This window comes from Manis pentadactyla, chromosome 1, assembly GCF_030020395.1.
Source record: "Manis pentadactyla isolate mManPen7 chromosome 1, mManPen7.hap1, whole genome shotgun sequence".
Classification (NCBI taxonomy): Eukaryota; Metazoa; Chordata; class Mammalia; order Pholidota; family Manidae; genus Manis; species Manis pentadactyla.
This window is the reverse complement of record NC_080019.1, coordinates 237,061,387-237,081,481: the sequence shown is the minus strand read 5'-3', so window position 1 is coordinate 237,081,481 and position 20,095 is coordinate 237,061,387. Positions and strand designations below refer to the sequence as shown.

Sequence of the window (20,095 nt, the reverse complement as noted above, 5' to 3'; positions counted from 1 at the left end):
CAGAGGCAGAGTTCAGAACCCGGTCGCCAACATTCTTCTGAGCATTACCTTGCCCCACAAAAGGAAGATCCTACATTTTCTTTCCCTTTGGTTCAAAAGGACCTATTTGCAAACTTTTACAGAACAGCACAACTCAGACATGTGTATTACACACGTGACTTTCACTTTATAATATCAAGTAAATGCAGCAGCTCCAGGCAAGCATATACCTGATTCACAGCTAATTTCAAGAACATGAAGTCATAAAAGGTACAGACACATAATTCTATCATGGTGGGGTGAAGAAACAAAAGTATTATTTAGAATAACCTCAGTGTCAGCCTCAAATGGTAACAGCGGGGAGGCTGTCTGCAGTCATGTGGAGTGATGTTAAGAGGTGACCTGAGGTGTTGCTTGTTACCTAGGCTAGTTGAATCAAATGAGAAATAAGCTTTTCTCCATTTTTTCTTTTTTTAAAAAAAAGAGAACTTTAATCTTCTCTGCATTTTATATGACTTTTTTTCCTCCTCTAATCTAGGTCTTTCAGACCCAGAACTGAAATACTGTGAAAATGGACAATGTGTCCCCTGCCTGACTGTTCTCAAAATGCCCAAACCTTGGAAACGATGCAAGGATGGAAAAGTAAAGAGACTGCATTTCATGCAGCAGTCTCAAAGCTCTGACAATAGGTGACTGTAAATGCACAGTGACACACCACGTAGGCAGGCTGCCATGAGCATTAAGTAAATAATAGGCACACAGTGCAGCTTGGGGCATATCCCAGGAGATGGAGAGTTCAGAGGCAGCTGATGAGAGTGGGCAGGTCTCCCCTTCCAGCAACTCCATTTCCTGCTGATGCGGCCTAAGGCCCATGCAGAGCAGAAGCCTCAGCCCCTTGTGAGCGAATGGGGAAGATGCCGATGCCTCCCAGGGATGCCGTGAGGACTGATGGCAACTCCCATCCACCTGGCGCCCCCAGGGCCACTCTGCCTCCATCCACTACCTTGCACCTCCTCGAGGTTTCTACCCCCTTGCTACTCAGGAGCAACTAGAATATGTAGGAAATGCATGTCTTTTTAAAGGGGGCGCTTTTGCCATTTCCACCGTCACCCGGACAGGAGGCACCGTGATTGCGTCCTGAGACATCTTTTAATGGTTGTAATCACTTTCAAGCTACATAATCTCTCTAAATCTCAATGTCCTCACGTACAAAATGGGGATGGAGAGGTCCTTACAAGGGGTCTGAGTGAAGAGTAAATGAGATAGGGAATTTTTGTTTCTGTTAGTGGTGAGTCTGCGATGTTTCCCCAGGTCCCCTGCGCAGACAGGACCCACATCATCCCTCCTGGCATGAACGTGGCTGAGACAGCGGGCCTTGAGACACAGCAGCGGGGGCTGCAGGGTGACAGACGTGGCCTCCGGGACATGATGCGAACTCCTGCCGCAGCCCAGGATCCCCACAGCCAGACCTGGAAAATGTCAGAGAGAGAGACGGTCAGGGGCGGTCGCTCTCCGCTTCTCTCCGCCTCTCTCTGCCTTTCCTGGGCAGTGAGTCTTCCGCTATGGCCTCAGCATCTTCCTTGGGGTTTAGACCTTGGCACTCTAAGTTTTAACGAAGAATAGCCACATTGGGCTCTTTTTTACTCTTGTTCAAAGCCTTATATTTGCTCTCCGGATGAAAAATGGAAAGGTGTTATGTCAGTCTTGGGCTGAACATTAAATGAAAACTCAGACAGAATGGAGTGTCAGCAGCGGAGCAATGGGATTTATCCTTGGCTCTGGGTTTCAGGGTATAAGCTTCCAGGCCCCTGAGTCACTGGGGGGTGGGGTCCCTCCTGGCCCCTGAGTCACTGAGGGGTGGGGTCCCACCAGGAGCCAAAGGCACAGGCCATTTCTTTCTGGAAGCTTCTTAAAGGGCCTGTTTTATCACAAGGCTGCTGGGCTGTGTTCTCAAGCAGCCCTATGTTTTCTCTCCTCATGTGCTCATGGGAACACAGGGTGCAGGCCAGGACCAGAGGGAGTCAGGCTGCTCCTGGAGCACCAGAAGACCCTTGCATGCCTGAAGACCTTCTTTGCCCCTGGCCTGAAGCTCTGTCCCTAGCCATTGCCTCCAATAGGCCACTGCTGAAATGCCACCGTCAAGAAGCTCTCACAGGCCATGAGGCCTGAGGCCGGGGCCCCCTGCTGCAGGGCTTCTCCACAGGCAGCACAGAGGTGAGAGGTGGGCATGTGACGGCAGGCCAGCTCCACCGGTCAGCTTGTGCCACACGTGGGCAACACATCCTGCTTTACTGTCCTGCCAGGAAATACAGAACCAAACAAGACTCAAGTGTAGCCATAGCCTCATCCTTCTGGCTTGTCCCTTACATAAGTCCCTAAACCTGGGTGTTCATCTCCTATCAGGTTTTTTGTCCTATCCCTGATTCTTTGTTCTTACTACAGTATGTTGACATTTTTGTGTATGCTTTCTTGTAGTAAGCTGTGTGGAACACGGCACAGAATGTAAATACCTCAAATATCTCAAGTGACACTCCCTGCTCCCCGTGTCAGTACTGGCTTCCTCTCTAAGGAGGGTATGAGTCTGCACCTTATGAAGGGCAGCACCAAGACAGGGCTCAGCGGCAGTCCTCTTATTACACCGTCTATCTGCTTCAGGACATTTCATGAGCTGTTGTATGAATTCTACACAGAGACCACCTCATCTATTACTCAAGACACCCCATGAAAAGGGCAGGTGAGAGAGTGTGGTGGGTGAGCCAGAGGGGTGCTCCAGCCTGGTCTCGAGAGACTGCGTCCTCTCTACCTGTCTCCCTCTCAGCCTCCCTCCTTTTTCTTCCCCCTCACTCATAGACTATTTTATAAACCAAATTGAACTAGCTCTATTTGGTTTTCCACCTTAATACGTAGCCTTAAAATGAAACACCACATTGTCATCTAGAGGTCATGAGACACCCAGAGCAATTTCCTGATGCTATTTAACTCTGGGATGTCCTTAGGGAATGCTCTGAGGGGGGTCTCCCTCCCACCCCCTCGGCTGGATGCTTCACTTCTGACTGTTGTGGTTTAAAATGCCACCCTACAGCTTGATTTCTTAGACCATGCTTTTTCGCATGCTCTGTAAAATCTCGTAACAACATAAAAAGAAAGGTCACTTAACAATGAGACAATTAACATATCTCCTCCCCAAGAATGAATTTTGGTGTAAAAAGCAGCAAAAATAGTGCCAGAAACAAATTACTGGCTTATAAACATGTTTATTAAATGCATCATACTTGGAGAAGCAGATGTGAGAATGACAAAGGATAAATGCCAACAGCAGGCTGCTCAGTAGATTCCTTGGCTTGCTGCTGAAAATGAGAGGCTGCACTTGGTAGGAGCTGCCATGGAATTACAGATTCCTGCTGTGCTGCTCCTCAGGGAGCCATGATCAGCTCCAGGAATTGTTTGGAGAAGTTTTCCTTTGGTGTTAATAGAACAGAGAACTCTCTTTAACAGAAAACTTTTATAAGTTCCAATATTTTTGTGAATTCACAATTTCCTTATGTCTTCAATTCCAGTTGTTTGTTACACTTCAATAAATAAGTAAAATTGATTAATAAATCTATCAAACGTAATTCAGGATTACCCCAATTCCTGTCTGTCCTCAATCCTTGCAAATAAAGGACTGTTGGTTCGAGATGGTTTAGAATAAGCAGAAATGACTCAATAAAAAGATGATAACCGGTTTTTGGCATTTTTAAGTCATATTTCTGCTACAGAAATTGGCATATCTTGCAATAAAGCTGTTGATGTGATTAGGAGAACTACAAATTCCACACTATAGAGACAAAGACTCCTCCTCATGTACAATTTCCTATTCACAGATCTGGCGTTCTTCTCATTTCCTGTTTAGAACAGTATTCTCTGGCCCTGTTGACAAGAATAAGTCATTGGAAGCTCTGGCAAACAATGCTGTGTGGGGTGTCCACTGGAGTCAGCAGCTCCCCTTTGAAAACTGCCATTGCTGTTGGAAGCTCCCAATTTTGCAGTCAGGAGGTCATATAGAATCAATTAAGTCAGAAGATCTCTGGGGAATCTCCTCTGAGGGCTGTTGCCCAACTGTGATTATTTGCCAACATGGCAGCTGACTCCCCAACTCCTGTGAAACTCGGGCTGAGAGTCGGCCTCCACCTTCTGGCAGCCTCCACCTCCCAGCAGCCTTCACTTCACCTCCTGGCAGCTCAGCTTTTTCCCTTGGCCGCCCGTGCTAGTCCAGCTCTAGCTGCGTCTCCCCGAGTCTGACCCCAGCTCCATTCTGAGATGCCAGGACAATGCCCTGCTGTGTGAAGAGGTTGTGGCTCTCAGTTCCTCCTCACCAGCAGGAAGGAAGCTGGAGGAAGTACCACAAATTGCTGCTGCTGCTATGGCAACGAGCTGCTGCTCAGAAGAAAGTGGAGGAAAGTGCCTTTCATCTTCTGATTACCTTTCTGCACCTTTCCCTTCCTTTACCCATTATTAGGCCCCTAAGCAATCATCTCTCCTAGAATCCATACATCTCCCCTAAGGCTTAAACATCTGAAGAGCCTTCAACCATTAATAAGCACCAATTCTTGAACCAAAAGAAAAAAATATCATATTATAATATCTATTATAATTGTATGCACCGTTCAGCTGGGTGGAGAAAGTATTTTTATGTACAGGGCAGGAAATCATTCATTCATTCAGGCAATTAATAAATACTCACCAGTAACTACGATGCAAAATGCTAAGCCCTGGGGATTCAGAGATGATAAAACACCGTTTCTACCTTACCGTCTAGTGGGGATGCAGATATGACAATGAATGCCCATGATAAGGCATTTCTGGTGTCTGATAAAAGTCCACCTGGGCCTGTGGGGCTGTGAGCTGCTGGGGGCTCTGAGGGGCTGGGAAACACTCGCCAAGGAGGTGAGCTGTGAGGCAGACGCAGGCAGGCATGAGCACACATCACCCTGGAGGCCTCTTCAAGGCTCCCCCCGAGCTCATTGCTTGGTCTAACTTATTGGGTGGTGGGTCAATACCCAGGAAGCTCCAAGAGCCTTTATGAGATACAGTGTAAATGATTCAGAAGAAGCCAGTGGTGTTTCATGTGAGTTTTGGAAGGTGGGGATCAGTGTGATGGAAAAAGGGGAGGTGGAGGCTGCAGATGGGGAGAAAACTAGAGACCAGAGTGTTACCAGAGATGGGTCCTTGGCCTCCTGTGAGGAAGAACTCAAGAACAGACACAAAAGGCAGCTCAGCACTAGGAGTTTAGAGAAAGGAGAACATACAGACCTGGGAGGTGGTGAGGGCATATCAGAGGAAGTAGCACTGAGGAAACAATAAGGGCCTTTGTTATGTAAAGGAAGATGAACATTCACTAAGTGGGCTCAGGTTTCAGAGGGAACAGGTGAGTTCTTTTTGGGGTTTGAACTTGCTCTACCCTCACATCCAGAGGAGTTTTGGTTATATTTGGTTCATACTGGGACTGTCATGGTACAGGTAGGTGCAATTTTTACCGTTAATGAGGGCATGATTTTTGGGTGAGGTTTAGGTCAACTTCTCCATGTTGGAACCAGCCATTTTCAGCTGGTCTGTTATCTATACCCTCACTGCCCTCATCCCACAAGAACAGCTCACAAGGAAATGTGCAGAATGTAAGCACTGGACAGACATCCCCTCCCCCTGCCTGCTTACGTGTGCTGTCTACCTACTCTAACGGGAGGAGTAGTGGGTGTAAGGTAATAAACCCCCTGGGAGTGTGGAAGCCCGAAATTGGGTGGGACAATGACAGGAAAAGACCCATCTGACTGTGATTCTGGGCAACACATCTGATTAGTCTAGACTCTGCCACCACTATCTGGAGGTGGAGGATGAGTCGCAATCTTTTGAGGCCTATTTTCTCAGCTGTAAAATGGGAAATATAGATCTTCCATTGGTTGACTTCCATGGTCCTCTCTCAAAATTCCCATGTTGAAGTCCTAACCCTCCAATCCATAGAGTTAGGATCTCCAGAATGTGACCATATTTGGAGATAGGATCTCTAAAGAGATGATAAACTTTATGTAACTCATTAGGATGGGCCTTAGGTAATGGGACTGGTGTCTTATAAGAGGGAAATGTGGACACAGGCATGGACAGAGGAAGCTGGTACGAACACACAGGGGGAAGACGGCATCTACAAGCCAAGGAAAGGGGCCTGGGGTGGCGCCTCCATCACAGCCCTCAGGAAGAGCCAACCATCACTGTCAACACCTTGATCTGGGCATTCGACCCCAGAACTGTGAAAGAACAAGCCTGCTGCTCGAGCTGCCCAGTCTGTGGTACTTGGTTGTGGCAGCCCTAGGGAACTAGCCCACAGTGTCATTGTGAGGACTGAAGAGTTTACACAATGACCAAAGCATGTGATAATATTCAATGTGTGGTGGCTCATATTGTCAGTAACAATACAATTGGCTTTACTTTAAATAAAAACAAACCCCAACTTATTTGCATAATTGGATTTTAAGGCTATCAAGACTGATTTCTCTAGTTAACTCAATGCAGGAGGACATTTTGTTTCCATTCTGCTGCTGAAATCTTTTAAACATGACTCGTCCATCCTTATACTATTAAAACTGAACATTTTTTTTGATTTACAGGCCCAAGTGCCTCTTTAATTCTAAGAGATTAAAACTGAATGTGTACTGCTTCAAAAAAGAAGTTTTGTTTGGGTTTTAATAAGTCAGTTGTCAATCTTTTCTAATGATTTCCTTTTTTTTCCACAATGAAGTGTTGACAACTCCAGCTAAGTTCAGGGTTCTAGACAATTGAACAAATCCAATGTGTCAACATTCTTTACTTTCCATGAACACATTAAGCGAAATAGAGTGTTACATAACTGCCCTACATTGTAAGGACTCAAACTTGTTACTGTAACTTTAATTATAATAAAAAAATACAAATTACTATCATTTTCTCCATTTATTTTGGACCAGCTGCCTCTGAACAATTAACAAACAGATCATGTAAATGTAATTAGTTACAAGAAATACCAGGCTCCAAACAGAAAACAGAATAAATTGAATTCTGTTTACAATCATCCAGACTATGCTTCTCAATTGTATTTACGAGAGCTGGCACCAAACAGTAAACTGTGCTTTACCATTGCCCTGATCTGACATTTCTAATTAACTTCTAAGAGTGAAATTTATTTAGCTTCTTTCTCTCCCTTGGGAAGAAGGTTATAAAACACAGAACAAATGATCTATCTCCATTGGTAGAGGACCCTTACTGGTGTGTGGATTAAAATGCCATTCCTCCCAAATAATCGAACAGATCATGCAAATACACAGAACTCCCAACAGAAAGGACCCAAGGAGGACAACACCAAGACACATAATAATTAAAACGGCAAAGATCAAGGACAGGGAAAGAGTTTTAAAGGCAGCTAGAGATAAAAAGGTCACCTATAAAGGAAAACCCATCAGGCTATCATCAGACTTCTCGACAGAAACCTTACAGGCCAGAAGAGAATGGCATGATATATTTAATACAATGAAACAGAAGGGCCTTGAACCAAGGATACTGTATCCAGCACGACTATCATTCAAATATGATGCAGGATTAAACAATTCAAAGACAAGCAAAAGTTGAGGGAATTTGCCTCCCACAAACCACCTCTACAGGGCATCTTATAGGGACTGCTCTAGATGGGAGCACTCCTAAAAAGAGCACAGAACAAAACATCCAACATATGAAGAATGGAGGAGGAGGAATAAGAAGGGAGAGAAGAAAAGAATCTCCAGCCAGTGTATATAACAGCTCAATAAGTGAGCTAAGTTAGGCAGTAAGATACTAAAGAGGCTAACCTTGAACCTTTGGTAAACACGAATCTAAAGCCTGCAATGGCAATAAGTACATATCTTTCAATAGTCACCCTAAATGTAAATGGACTGAATGCAACAATCAAAAGACACAGAATAATAGAATGGATAAAAAAGCAAGACCCATCTATATGCTGCTTACAAGAAACTCACCTCAAACCCAAAGACATGCACAGACTAAAAGTCAAGCGATGGAAAAACATATTTCAGGCAAACAATAGAGAGAAGAAAGCAGGGATTGCAGTACTAATATCAGACAAAATAGACTTCAAAACAAAGAAAGTAACAAGAGATAAAGAAGGACACTACATAATGATAAAGGGCTCAGTCCAACAAGAGGATATAACCATTCTAAATATATATGCACCCAACACAGGAGCACCAGCATATGTGAAACAAATACTAACAGAACTAAAGGGGGATATAGACTGCAATGCATTCATTCTAGGAGACTTCAACACACCACTCACCCCAAAGGATAGATCCACCGGCCAGAAAATAAGTAAGGACACAGAGGCACTAAACAACACAATAGAACAGATGGACCTAATAGACATCTATAGAACTCTACATCCAAAAGCAACAGGATATACATTCTTCTCAAGTGCACATGGAACATTCTCCAGAATAGACCACATACTAGCCCACAAAAAAGAGCCTCAGTAAATTCCAAAATATTGAAATTCTACCAACCTACTTTTCAGACCACAAAGGTACAAAACTAGAAAAAAATTCTACAAAGAAATCAAAAGGGCTCACAAACACATGGAGGCTTAACAACATGCTCCTAAATAATCAATGTATCAATGAACAAATTAAAATAGAGATCAAGGAATATATGGAAACAAATGACAACAACAACACAAAGCCCTAACTTCTGTGGGACGCAGCAAAAGCAGTCTTAAGAGGAAAGTATATAGCGACCCAGGCACACTTGAAGAAGGAAGAACAATCCCAAATGAATAGTCTAACATCACAATTATCAAAACTGGAAAAAGAAGAACAAATGAGGCCTAAAGTCAGCAGAAGGAGGGACATAATAAAGATCAGAGAAGAAATAAACAAAATTGAGAAGAATAAAACAATAGCAAAAGTCAATGAAACCAAGAGCTGGTTCTTTGAGAAAATAAACAAAATAGATAAGCCTCTAGCCAAACTTATTAAGAGAAAAAGAATCAACACGAATCGACAGAATCAGAAATGAGAACAGAAAAATCATGACAGACTCCACAGACATACAAAGAATTATTAAAGACTACTATGAAAACCTATATGCCAACAAGCTGGAAAACCTAGAAGAAATGGACAACTTCCTAGAAAAAAACAACCTTCCAAGACTGACCAAGGAAGAAACACAAAAGTTAAACAAACCAATTACGAGCAAAGAAATTGAAACGGTAATAAAAAAAAAAACTACCCAAGAACAAAACCCCCGGGCCAGAGATATACACCTCGGAATTTTATCCGACACACAGAGAAGATATAATGCCCATTCTCCTTAAAGTTTTCCAAAAAATAGAATAGGAGGGAATACTCCCAAACTCATTCTATGAAGCCAACATCACCCTAATACCAAAACCAGGCAAAGACCCCACCAAAAAAGAAAATTACAGACCAATATCCCTGATGAATGTATACGCAAAAATACTCAATAAAATATTAGCAAACCGAATTCAAAAATATATCAAAAGGATCATACACCATGACCAAGTGGGATACATCCCAGGGATGCAAGGATGGTACAACATTCAAAAATCTATCAACATCATCCACCACATCAACAAAAAGAAAGACAAAAACCACATGATCATCTCCATAGATGCTGAAAAAGCATTTGACAAAATTCAACATCCATTCATGATAAAAACTCTCAGCAATATGGGTATAGAGGGCAAGTACCTCAACATAATAAAGGACATATATCATAAACCCACAGCCAACATTATACCAAACAGCGAGAAGCTGAAAGCTTTTCCTCTGAGATCGGGAACAAGACAGGGATGCCCACTCTCTCTCCCCACTGTTATTTAACATAGTACTGGAGGTCCTAGCCACAGCAATCAGACAAAACAAAGAAATACAAGGAATCCAGATTGGTAAAGAAGAAGTTAAACTGTCGCTATTTGCAGATGACATGATATTGTACATAAAAAACCCTAAAGACTCCCCTCCAAAACTACTAGAACTGATATCGGAATGCAGAAAAGTTGCAGGATACAAAATTAACACACAGAAATCTGTGACTTTCCTATACACTAACAATGAACCAATAGAAAGAGAAATCAGGAAAACAATTCCATTCACAATTGCATCAAAAAAAATAAAATACCTAGGAATAAACCTAACCAAAGAAGTGAAAGACTTATACTCTGAAAACTACAAGTCACTCTTAAGAGAAATTAAAGAGGACACTAACAAATGGAAACTCATCCCATGCTCGTGGCTAGGAAGAATTAATGTCGTCAAAATGGCCATCCTGCCCAAAGCAATATACAGATTTGATGCAATCCCTATCAAATTACCAGCAACATTCTTCAACAAACTGGAACAAATAGTTCAAAAATTCATATGTAAACACCAAAGACCCCTAATAGCCAAAGCAATCCTGAGAAAGGAGAATAAAGTAGGGGGGATCTCACTCCCCAACTTCAAGCTCTACTACAAAGCCATAGTAAACAATACAATTTAGTACTGGCACAAGAACAGAGCCACAGACCAGTGGAACAGATTAGAGACTCCAGACATTAACCCAAACATATGTGGTCAATTAATATTTGATACAGGAGCCATGGATATACAATGGTGAAATGACAGTCTCTTCAACAGATGGTGCTGGCAAAACTGGACAGCTACATGTAGGAGAATGAAACTGGACCATTGTCTAACCCCATACACAAAAGTAAATTCAAAATGGATCAAAGACCTGAATGTAAGTCATGAAACCATTAAACTCTTAGAAAAAAACATAGGCAAAATCCTCTTAGACATAAACATGAGTGACCTCTTCTTGAACATATCTCCCCGGGCAAGGAAAACAACAGCAAAAATGAACAAGTGGGACTATATAAAGCTGAAAAGTTTCTGTATAGCAAAAGACACCATCAATAGAACAAAAAGGTACCCTACACTATGGGAGAATATATTTGTAAATGACAGATCCGATAATGGCTTGACGTCCAAAATATATAAAGAGCTCACCCACCTCAACAAACAAAAAACAAATAATCCAATTAAAAAATGGGCAGAGGAACTGAACAGACAGTTCTCCAAAAAAGAAATACAGATGGCCAACAGACACATGAAAAGATGCTCCACATCACTATTTATCAGAGAAATGTAAATTAAAACGACAATGAGGTATCACCTCACACCAGTAAGGATGGCTACCATCCAAAAGACAAACAACAACAAATGTTGGTGAGGTTGTGGAGAAAGGGGAACCCTCCTACACTGCTGGTGGGAATGTAAATTAGTTCAACCATTGTGGAAAGCAGTGTGGAGGTTCCTCAAAACGCTCAAAATAGACTTACCATTCGACCCAGGAATCCACTCCTAGGAATTTATCCTAAGAACACAGCACTGCAGTTTGAAAAAGACAGATGCACCCCTATGTTTATCACAGCACTATTTACAATAGCCAAGAATTGGAAGCAACCTAAGTGTCCATCAGTAGATGAATGGATAAAGAAGATGTGGTACATATACACAATGGAATATTATTCAGCCAAAAGAAGAAAACAAATCCTACCATTTGCAACAACATGGATGGAGCAAGAGGGTATTATGCTCAGTGAAATTAGCCAAGTGGAGAAAGAGAAATACCAAATGATTTCACTCATCTGTGGAGTATAAGAACAAAGGAAAAACTGAAGGAACAAAACAGCAGCAGAATCACAGAACCCAAGAATGGACTAACAGGTACCAAAGGGAAAGTGACTGGGGAGGATGGGTGGGTAGGGAGGGATAAGGGGGGGAAGAATAAAGGGGATATTATGATTACCATGCATAATGGGGGGGTGGGAGAAAGGGGAGGGCTGTACAACACAGAGAAGACAAGTAGTGATTATACAACATTTTGCTATGCTGATGGACAGTGACTGTAAGGGGGTTTGTAGGGGGGACCTGGTATAGGGGAGAGCCTAGTAAACACAATGTTCTTCATGTAATTGTAGATTAATGATAAAAAAGGAAAGAAAAGGGGGAGTACTCCCTGACAGGATAAAACTAACTGCAAATCACCGATTAATGCATGCTTTAAATATCCTTACTTTTGATCATTTAAAGGGTGTCAGCTGATCAGCTATAGAAGTACATTTTTATGATAATATTCCTTTTTCTTAAAAAAAAGAAAAGAAGGCAGTTCCTGTGTGGTGATCTCCAATAGGTTCTTCACAATGGTATAAAGGGCATATCAATGCAGGGGGGTTGTTTGTGTTTATACAGAGGATCAAAGCCTAACTTGGCTACCCAGAAAAATGAATTAAGATAAGATATGAAGAAGAACTTCCAACATCAACATTCTCTGGAAGAGTCATTCCAGAAGATGATCATCAAAAAACTTCAACAAAGATCCTGGCCCTGTTGCAGTTGTAGCTGCATTCATCCCACCGGTTCCTGGACTTGCCATTGGAATGAAGAAGGAGATATCTAAGCTGGCCTGTGCATACAGTAAAACAACAAATTTGACTGGATCTATACTGTTGGAACTCAACCAAGAATTAGGAGAAGTGCAAGTTGCAGCACTCCAAAATCGTGCAACTATAGACTATCTACTGCTAAAAGAACATATGAGATGTGAACAGTTCCCAGGAATGTGTTGTTTTTATTTGTCTGATTTTTCTCAAACTATTCAAATTCAGTTAGACAATATCCATCATATCATTGATAAGTTTTCACAAATGCCTAGGGTGCCTAACTGGTTTTTTTGGTTTCACTGGATATGGCTGGTAATTGTAGGTCTGCTTTTGTTATGTAGCTGTATTCGCATTATGTTAATGTGTGTACACAATTTAATTAGTAGTTTAAAACCTATACATGCTTATGTGACTCTACAAGAAGATATGTCAAAGAAATAATCAATCTTCCCATGTTTCCTTCCATCTGCTACTTCTATAGCTTTTCTTCTTCCTTCCCAATTACAACCCTTTAGTAGAATTCGTGCCTCATATTGAAATTTTTCCGAGTGGAAAAAATACCTCAAGACAAATGCTGGGCATAGAAGCCACAGGGCATAAATATGCAAAGAAGTAAAAAGCTAACCTTTCAAATAATATTTCTTCTCTCTCAGTTACCAACTTTACATTTCCCAGTATGGCCCCGGAAGATGACTGGTTAGCCAGAGAAGGGTAAGATTCCTCAAGGGAGGAACAACCTAGACAGGCACAGGCGCAGGGGGGGCATCAGGTGAGAAATTGGGGATCAACAGAGGTGAGGCTTAGAACCTCACCACCACCCCTGTTTTGAGAGAGAATCTTCTGCATCCGTGGATGTTTTGTTGCCCTTGTCTAGCTTGGATTAATACTTAGTCTATAGGCACACACCTGATCATCTACATTTGCCCTCTTACAGCACTAAATTATGTTTTCTACCTTTATCTTGCATCTACCTACCACTTCAGCATTTTAATAATAATAATAATAATAATAATGGAGAAATGTGGGATGCACATTTTAATCAAGTATAAAAATCAAACGAATAATCATATTTGACCTGATTGTTTAAAGTTCATGATGTGTGATCAAAACCGAAAGTTTCTGTGATATGACTGCCCTTGCACTGTTCACCATGTAAGAACTTATTCACTATGTAAGAACTTGTTCACCATGTAAGAACTTGTTCGTTATGCTTCAGAAGATTGGAGACTGTTGAGAATTAGGCTTGGGGTTGATTAATGATTGTGCATTGAGTCCCCTATACAGAATTGTATTGTTGTTAACAACCATTTGATCAATAAATATGAGAGATGCCCTCTCAAAAAATAATAATAAATAAAATAAAATAAAATAATATTTTACAATTTAAAAAAAAGTCTCACTCTGACATCCAAGAATTACATCACCAGTATTTAGACAACTGCTTTGAAAAACTATGCCCCAAAAATGCCATCATGCAATTTTACACAATAGCTCTATTCATAAAGGCTAAAAATTTAAAGAAATCAGGATGTGTTTCAGCAGATGAATGCTTTGGCAAATTGGGGTACATCCATTACATTTCAGTACAACTTGTACAGTGAACTGTACAGTGATTTGCCCAGTGAAGCTGGTGCCTTGATCACTGGAGGTTACAGGTCTACCCCATGTGAGAAATGGTTTCCAACAGCTTCGTTGGGATTATGAAGTCATCGGCCTTGGGACAGCAGAAGGCTTCATTCTTCCCTGTGGAGTTGGAACGCATCGCCCTCCCAGTACACAACATGAATGGGTTCTCCAACCTGGAAACTCTCCAAAATCCATATTTTGAGACACTGGTATGATGTATTATTAACTCCATTTTTATCCCCTCCCCTTTCTCTGGAGAATGGAGGGGTGAGACTGAAAATCTCAAGCTTCTAATCATGGCTTGGGCTTTCTGCCTGTCAGACACCCAGAAGAACCCACCCAGAACCACCTACTTAGAACAAAAGATGCCTCTATTACTCAGGAAATCCCTAGAGCTTTAGGAGCCCAGTGTCAGGATTGAGGCACAGACCAACATATATTTTTTCTACTGTACTTCCATGTTCACGGTAGCACATCCCAGGGAGAGGATTGGTAAGTTGTGTTTCCACTATCCCAGGAGAATGAGGATTTAAAACAGAAACTAAATTGAGTTATACAAAAAATATAACGTATAATGTGTGACCACAAGATGTACAGACTGAGATTCCAACTACAAGGCCGATTTAGCTATAATGACAAGTATCAGCTTCCACGGCTATTTGAGGGTCTGACAGGCTGTGTCTCTAACTGTCTGTTTGCAGCTCTGGGTGGGGAGTGAAGGCCCCTCCCCCAGGGTGATGGAAAGAGCCTTGTGCTCAGAGGAGAAGCCTGTCTTTTTTTTAATTCCACATTAAATAATGTGAACATTAATAAAATACTAAGAATAGACTTAAGGTGCAAATGTTGTATATTGAAAATTATAAAACATTGATAATTTAAAAACTAAGAAAGATTTAATACATGTAAAGTCTACTCATGTTGATGGAAAGACTTAAATACTGTTAAGGTGGCAATGACACAAATGCAACCTACCGAGTCAACGTGATTTCTTTGAAAATTCACAGGCTTTAATGTACCAGCTGATCCTGACACGTGGAATTTCAAGGGAACCCAAAGAGCCCTTGAAAACAATCTTGACAAAGAAAATCGAAGCTGAAGGCTCATGGCCCCCAAGATCTAATCTTAGTACAAAGTAACAGCAAATAAAACACTGTGACACTGGCATAAACATACACAGCTGGCCCATGGACAGCAGGGGTGTGAACTGCCCAGGTCCACTTGAGGGGACTTTTTTCCACAAATATATAGAAAAAATGTTTAAAGGCTTAAGACGATTTGAAACATTTGCTTTTTTCTAGCTTACCTTACTGTTAGAATACAGCACAAAACATGTATCATGTACAAAATATGTGTTAATTGACTTTATATTATTGGTAACTCTTTCAGTCAAAACAGGCAATCAGATTTAGGATAATACTTAAGTTTGGGGGACTGAGATATTTTATGTGGATTCTGACTCTGTGGGATGTCAGCTACACAAAACCCCATGTTGTCAAAGGTCAACTGTATGTATAGATCAACAAAACTGAGTGGAAAGCCCAGAGGTGACCCCAACCATCTATAGTCAATTGCTTTCTAACAAGGGTGGACAACATTAAATTAGGGAAAGAATGGTCTTTTCAGCAAACGGTGCTGGGCAAATGACTGTCCATGTACGGAGGGATGAAACTGAACCCTTTAACTCATGTCCCATACAAAAATTAACTCAAAACAAAGGGCTTACATAATAGGTAAAAGTATAGACTCTAGAAGAAAACATGAGGAGAAACGTTCATGACCTTGGATTTAGCCATGGTTTCTCAGATCTGACACCAAAGGACAAGCAATGGAAGAAAGCAAAAATTAGAGTAGCCCAAAATTAAAAACTTTTCTGCATCAAAAGTCACCAACCAGAAAGTGAAAAACAGCCACAGAATGGAAGAAAATATCTCCACATTGTACATCTGACAAGAGCCTGTAACCCAGAAAACACCACAAACTTGTACAAGGCAACAAGACAACACCCAAATGTTTAAAGTGGATGAAAGAATTCCAAGGAAGACATACCAACGTTCAACAAGCACATGAACACAGCATTACTTGCTATGGAAATGCAAATTAAACCACAGTGACCACCCCCTGCAAGCACACAGCAGTGGCCGTACTCAGGAATATTCAAAATCACATGTTGCCAAGAATGTAGAAGAATTGGAGCCCCTAACCCTTACTTGTGGAAATATAAAACATGCAGCTTGTGTACAACAGCTTGGCATTTCCTCATAATATATAATACAATTACCTAGTTGTGGGTAAACACCCACTCCTAGATAAATACCCCAAAGAAATGAAAAAACTGTTCAAACAGAAACTGGCCCATGAGTTCTTGGCAGCACTGCTCACCACAGCAAAAAGGTAGAAACAACTCAAATGCCCTTCAAGGGGTGAATGGATGAACAAAACAGGGTTGATCCATAAACTGCATTATTCTGCCAAATATAGAAATAAAGAAAAATGGTCCGAGGCTGCTTTGAAAATGGTGTGTGGGTACCATTTGCAACAACATGGATGGAGCTGGAGGACATTATGCTCAGTGAAATAAGTCAGTTGGAGAAAGACAAATGCCAAATGATTTCCCTCATTTATGGAGTAAAACAATGAAGCAAAACTGAAGGGACAAAATAGCAGCAGACTCGGAGACTCCAAGAATGAACTAGTGGTTACCAAAGGGGAGGGGTGTGGGAGGGTGGGTGGGGAGGGAGGGAGAATGGGATTGAGGGGTATTATGTTTAGTACACATGGTGTGGGGGTCACGGGGAGAACAATGTAGCACAGAGAAGGCACATAGTGGATCTGTGTCGTCTTACTGCACTGATGGACAGTGACTGCATTGGGGTATGGGTGGGGACTTGATAATATGGGTAAATGTAGTAACCACATTGGTTTTTCATGCCTTCATAAGAGTGTATATCAATCATGCCTTAATAAAAATAAATTAATTAATTTAAAAAAACAGTGTGGGGGGGGCATCCCCAGAAACTCGAGCACAGAATTAACATATGATTAGCAATTCCATTTCTGGGCATTTGCTCAAATGACATGAAAGCAGGGACTTAGATATTTGCACACCCATGTTCACAGCTGCATGACTCACAGCAGCCAAAAGGTGGAGATGACCTGGGTGTCCAGAGACACATGAAAAAAATATGGTCTCTACACAGCAAAGTAAACAAGGAGTCCTAGAACATGCTACACAGATGGACCCTAAAACCATTATGCTCAGTGAAATGCACCCCTCAAAGAAGAACAAATATTATGTGATCCCACTTATGTGAGGTCCTGGAAAGCCCAACTGAGGTAAAGTCTCGGGAACAGTTCCAGAAAAAGGAAACTGCCTCAGGATAGAAAGACGTGTGCACACAGCTGGGGCGCATGGTGACAGCTGCGGTGGGTCTGTGCATTGGATTATCATGTGGAGACCCTAAGACTTCCCTCATTTGGGGTCAGGTGGTGGTTCCCTGGGAATATGCCCCTGTTTGGGGTAGGCGCTCCAGCATTTTGTGTGAAGTGGCAACTGTGGTAAAGTGAGGCGCTGGTGAATTCAGTATAAAGAGAATTTGTACTGACACTGCAAGTTTTCTGTATGCTTGAAATTGCTGGAAATTAACTTACTTTGCAAAACAACCATGAGAAAAGCATCACACCGTGTCAACAGGGGCCAAGCCCTCCCCATCCAGTTCACCCGAAGGGGGCGCTACTCAGCTTACAGGGGTCCAGGAGTCATTAGAGGATCCCCTGTAGCCACTGGGCCTTAGGCATTGGGATGACCTGCTGTACAAACAGTGGGATTTTAGAATTCCAGTTTCCCCACACCACTCCACCAAAGACCTTATTAGAACTAAAAATGAATTCAATAAACTTCTAAGATACAAAACCAACATTAAAAAAATCGGTTGCTTGTATTCACTAATAACGAACCATCAGAGAGATTAAGAAAGCAATGCCCTTTAAAACTGCATCATAAAGTATAAAGTGTTGTGGGTAAAATTGCAGTATTTCCAGAATCTCTTGCCTGGCCTCAGTGCATCTCATCAGTAGGTGGTTTCCAAGGGGTGGAGAGAAGTAGTCCATCTCTATATCAACAGGTAATTACAAGGGTGAGGGAGGGCATATCTGGACTGGAGAAGTTGGGCGGGGCCCCTTCTTCTGCAGCCAGGTTGTGAGAGACACTGGCGAGCAGTAGTGTATGGCTGCTAGTAAGTAATAAACTGGTTTCTCCCACTTTATTTCTCCCTTTGACTGATTTCGGTTCAAAGGTACTTTGCCCCAGAAATTTCCCCTGGAGTTACAAGTACCTAAGAAGAAACTTAACCAAGGACGCGGGAGGCCTGAGCTCTGAAAACTGTGGACGCTGTGGACGTGGATGGGAAGAATTAGATTATGACAAGTCTCCTCTGCCCACAGCAACGTGCAGAATCCGTGCCATCCTCACCGAAATTCCATGGCACTTCTCACAGAAGCAGACACCTTACAGGCTGGATGGAATCCAACAGGACCTCATCCCCACAACCATCCTTGGAAAGCAGAGTTGGGGTGTCGCGCCCAGACTTCCCACTACACTGCGGTGCTGCAGCAACTGAGACCCCGCGTGGCGCCGAGACAGACGCGGGTGTGGAAACAGGCACCGGACAACCTCAGCCCCCCAAAACCCGCTCTGCCTGAGGAGCTGACCACGAAGCCCTGGTCCCAGGCCGTGGGTAGGGGCCGCCCTTGGGGAGCCATGCTGGGTCAGCGCCTCAATGCGCCTCGGGGGTGTCCAAGGCGGCCCCTTCCCTGGGGGCCCTTCCCTGGAAACAGCCTGGTGTGCTCGGCGCACAGCAAGAGCTGCGGCCCCGGTAAACAGGCCGCCTCAGCAGCCAAGTTCCCTGACCCCACTGCCGTCTCAGAGCCTCGTTAGGAAGGACGCCTGGAGCCGGAGGGTGTCCCGCAGGTGCGGCCAATCCACCCGCCACACGGGGCCCGGGGCGCGTGGCGCGGAGACACAGGCTCTTGGGGACGCGCTGGGCGCCGTGCACCCGCCTCGGCCCCGCCGTGCCCCGGCCCGAATTCACCCGCGCCCTAAACTCGCCCCGAGCACCGCCCACCACGCCTGCAGCCCGAAATCACCGGCGCCCGCCGTGCCCCCAAACTCCACGAAGAAACCGTTCCCCGCTGCAGGCCTTTCCTCCCCCGGCACCTGTAGGGGAGCGCTTGGCAGGCAGTGCACGAGAAGCCTCTCCTCACCTTTCTGTCCCGCGGCTCCGGAGGAAACCAAGCTGTCACTGCGGACGCGGCCGGCGGGGTCCCGGGGCCGCAGCGGAGCCCAAGGAATCCCGGCTCCCATTAGGAGAGCGGCAGTCCCGGGGCCTGATAGGAGCAGAGGCGCCACCTCGTGGTTAAAAGGATGAACCACAAATCTTTGTTAATTCAAACTCCCAATGGGCAGGACTGTTCCGTGTCTTCTCCAATTCGTTGGAGACTGTACGGACTGAAAGGAAGGTAGACACAGGCTTTACAGCTTACACCAAAACTCACTCAGAATTGTCCATAGACAAATTTGAGATGTAAATTTTTAAAAATTTTAGTTAAAAGCTAGAAAACCTACACAATCTTGCTGATGACTTTTAACAGTCAACACCAAAAGTCTATCCACAAAAGAAAAATAACTAATCACGTGGGCTTTATATAATTAAAATTGTCTACTCTAAAAGACCTTGTTCAGAGAACCCAAAGACAAGACAGAAACTGGGAGAAAATATTTACAAAATATGTATTTGATAAAGGATTTGTACTCAAGATATACAGAAATCCATAAAACAAAAAAGAACCATTAAAAAACATTTTACCATTAGAAAAAGATTCTCACCTTAGGATCCCAGAGGTGAACCTCCCATATTTAAACAACTGCTTTGCAACACTATCCCAGCCATAACCATCATGCAATTTTATGCAGCAGCACAATGGCTAAAAACTTAGAGA

At 43.0% G+C, this 20,095-nt stretch overlaps 1 long non-coding RNA gene across 1 annotated transcript; it reads right to left on the bottom strand.

Moving 5' to 3' along the window:
* Positions 1-1,109: 1,109 nt before the first annotated feature.
* On the bottom strand, positions 1,110-19,593 carry LOC130679472 (uncharacterized). The gene is made up of 2 exons (XR_008992424.1): positions 19,361-19,593; positions 1,110-1,448 (listed from the first exon to the last, which is right to left on the bottom strand). It is a non-coding gene; the product is annotated as an uncharacterized LOC130679472 (long non-coding RNA).
* Positions 19,594-20,095: the final 502 nt, after the last annotated feature.